The following is a 4,135-nucleotide window of genomic DNA, read 5'->3' on the forward strand; positions in this document are numbered from 1 at the left end:
TACCACAGCTCGCAAAAAGACAGTTTAAATTTAAATCGCGTGTGTGAATGAATGATGATGTTTTAGCAAACTGTATTGCTATACTGAGATGAGTAAAAATCGACTGAAATATGTTGAAATAAAATGTAAGCTATTTGTATAAGCAACGTATTAAACTGCAAATTAACATTTATATGCCCTAATATTTCATAAAGACAACGTTACAGTCAGGCGAAATATGAAAGACAACATTTTGTTGACTAGATTTGGGTACAGTTTTTACTGTAGAATATACTGTAAGATTACACTTGAATTGTTGTTGTAATTGTAACCTTTTTAATCAAAATATATATTTACAAGGTAGATGTAAACAAACTATTAAAAGGTAAATATATTTTTTTCTTTAAATAATTTGTATTGTGTTTTATTAGTAACAAATTTGGGGAGAGGATAAATATTCCAAAACTGAAAATACAGTATGAGAATTAACTGCACAATTACTAGACATGTTTACCTTGGATATTATACAATTTGCAAGCACAATGTGTGAAAAAAAAAATGTATATAAAATATTTGTGTATAAATATATACACATATATATATGTGTGTGTGTGTGTGTATGCATATATATATATATATATATATATATATATATATATATATATATATATATATTAGGGATGGGCATGATTAATCGACGATCAATAATTGATCGTTAAGAATTTTGTCGATCACGTTTATTTGTTATCGATTAATCATGCAGGTTGCGTTGCGTAGTGTGAGTCTTGAAGCAATGGAATTCATTTTAGCGCGGAGGTAGGCTACCTGTGCATCCCGGCAACGTCATTCCCCTCAGAGCGGGTGTTTTCGGCGGCTGGACTGGCTGTCACCACGTTGCGGTCGCATCTGATCCCAGATCATGTCAACATGCTTATCTTTCTCAACAGAAATCAGTGGACTGGTGCAGAAGTTCTATGGGAACTTCATGCGTTTTCTCAGATCGGATAGCTATCTGATTTATCAAAACGATTCCATTTACACCTGGTCACATAAATGTGTTTTTGCAAAACGGATATAAATCCGATCTTGAATTCCCGCGCTACATGCATTTAAATTGTTGCACGTCCGAAAGCAACTGATATGAGCTGCATTTTATTGATCATCAGCGGAAATTTCTAAATCAAAGACGGCAACAGCCCTGGTAAGATCATTTCGGTTCTTTACTTTTAATGAAGATGATTGTGTGTTGATGAATTACTTTCACTTTGATTTGCGATAGTTTGCACGTTGGCTTGATGAATAGATGCTCATCTGTGGTGATGCGTGTTGCAGTAGCGTCGTCATATCTGGCTATAACATGACATATAGCCTAGGCCTATAAAACGCTCTCACATGTTTATTTCTTAGCATTTTTGGGATAAGTCAAATTTACATAGTGATTTCAACAACCAGATGCATTTACACTTGTCCAGTTTCGTCTGGAATGCGTCTCAGATCTCCTCCTGAAGTGGTTTGAGCGATCGGGTTTAAATCCGTCTCGAATGCGTTTCGGAGGGCATTTACATTTGGTCTTTTCACGGATAGCTATCCGATCATAGAAAACGGATGAAGTGGCCATGGGTCTCTGTTCAAGAACGCCGGCTCGCAGCTGCAGGTTCCGCTGTTTTAGAGCACCGCAAGGCATCTTCAAGTCTAACGTTACCGAACGTCCAGTTTCACTGCCACAAGTTGATCTTCTTGTAATAAAGATCTCATCGAGGACAAACAAACTGTATTTTTGTATTTACATTGCATTTTTAATTTATAAAAAGTTAAAGAAATAATGAATTTCAATATAAAAATATTAATGATTAATCGATAGTCGATCGTTAATTCTCCCGACGATCGACTAAGAAAATTTAATCGAATGCCCATCCCTAATATATATATATATATGTGTGTGTGTGTGTGTGTGTGTGTGTGTGTGTGTGTGTGTGTGTATATGAAGAGTTCAGATGCAAAAGCCTCTAAATGCCATCTGAAATTTTCTTCTAGAATGATCATTTTTATGAAGCTTGTATATTTAAGTTAGCTATAGGTGACACACATGAAAGAATGGCTCATTAAGTATGCAGGGGCATTGTCTCATCAAGTATGAACTAATAAATATGCATGATCATTTACGCCCCATCCGCATATTGCCTTTCCAAACTAAAAGTGTTTTGCAAAACTTAAATCAATGTATCGTTTTATGTGAATGATTAGGCAGGATGATTTTCACATCATTTTGAAGAAAAAACTCTAGGCGATCCATTAGTCAAAAGTCTTATCTTATTGACATATATTTAGTATGTGTTTTATGGCCTTATTTCAGAAACTTTCATTTTTAGTTTTTTCAATAACCATGCATAAACATTATTCTCTCAAAAATGAAAACATGCACATACATGTGGCTCACATATCATGGTAGTCCTGTTTGTGCTAAATAGAGTGTAATTTTTTTTTGCCATTGATATGTTTATAAGCAACTGAAAAAAGCACAAATGTCAGGGCATGTCAGAACATCTCAAGGACCCCAAAAACACCCCAGACCCCAGAGGGTTAAAAGGTGCATTTTCAGTTGAATTTTGGAAACCACTTAAAACATCTTTTGTGTTGAGCTATTTCAATTACTTTTGTTTGATTTGTTCACTGCAAGTGCAAACAGCTGAAAGTCAGCTGAAGATTTGCCTGATTGTTTCTGCACTTTATGAAACTACTACATTTAAAGGGTTAGTTCACCCAAAAATTCTGTCAGTAATTACTCACCCTCATGTTGCTCCAACCCCGTAAGTTTCGTTCATCTTCGGAACACAAATTAAGATATTTTTGATGAAATCTGATAGCTGGATCACTCCTTCATGCTTCTAGGCAATTTCATTCTGCCGGTCCAGAAAAGTTAGTAAAAACATAGTTAAAATAGTCCTAGTGACTACAGTGGCTCAACCTTAAGTTTATCAAGCGACGAGAATACTTTTTGCATTGGTAAGGCACTTCTACATTTTCTCGTTGGTTTCTCATGATTCGGAGATCCAGGAAATGCACACTTTAGAACCATTTTAAACACTACATCGAGACACATCTGCACCATCTTCTCAGTTCTCACACATGCGTCGTGGCACTCTCGTGAACTCATGTCAGAGGCCCACATAGAAGAAAATTAATAGTCGAATAAAGTCGTAATTTTAGTTGTTGTTTTTTTTGCGCACAAAAAGTATTCCCGTCGCTTGATAAACTTAAGGTTGAGCCACTGTAGTCACTTGGACTATTTTAACAATGTTTTTACTAACTTTTCTGGACCGGCAGAATGAAATTGCCCAGAAGCCTATGAAGGAGTGATCCAGCGCTCAGATTTCATCAAAAATATCTTAATTTGTGTTCCGAAGATGAACGAAAATCTTACGGGGTTGGGACAACATGAGGGTGAGTAATTACTGACAGAATTTTCATTTTTGGATGAACTAACCCTTTAAGGTATTTTATTCATTTTCTTAATGTAAAAAGTTGTAAAAATGAATAAACTATCTGGAAATTGATGTAAAAAAAAACTCTGTTCTAATGCATACAGACAATGATTCTAAAATATAAGTAGGCTAAATATTATATAAGTGGGCTGATGCTTGCTGATTGCTTTAATTACGAGCATCAACCCTATCTGTTTTCATCTTAAAAATGATGAAACAATGGCCATTTACATTATTTGTATATAAATAATATATAACATACAAAGGTTTTGGGTCAGAAAGATTGTGTTTTGAAAGAAGTCTCTTATGCTCACCTAGGCTGCATTTATTTGATTAAAAATACATTAATACTGTGAACTATTATTGCAATTTAAAATAATTTTCAGCAGCATTTACTCCAGTCTTTGGTGTCACATAATCCTTCAGAAATCAAGATATATTTATAAATTGCCATCTATGATGATCAGACCCAGATAGTTTTTGCAGTATAAGTACTTGTACATTATGGTAGCTTTTCCAAACTTTGATTATTTATGAACTATATGAAGCCCAAAACTTTAGTACTCACACTATAACTTTGAACATGTGTTTCTCCCCTAGACTCATGAGAGGCATAAAGGCAAAATCTCTTCTTCTGTGCTGACTGCAGACCTCTTCCCCTCCATCATCTAATC

This window comes from Scardinius erythrophthalmus (genome assembly GCF_964197995.2).
Source record: "Scardinius erythrophthalmus genome assembly, chromosome: 5".
Lineage (NCBI taxonomy): Eukaryota > Metazoa > Chordata > Actinopteri > Cypriniformes > Leuciscidae > Scardinius > Scardinius erythrophthalmus.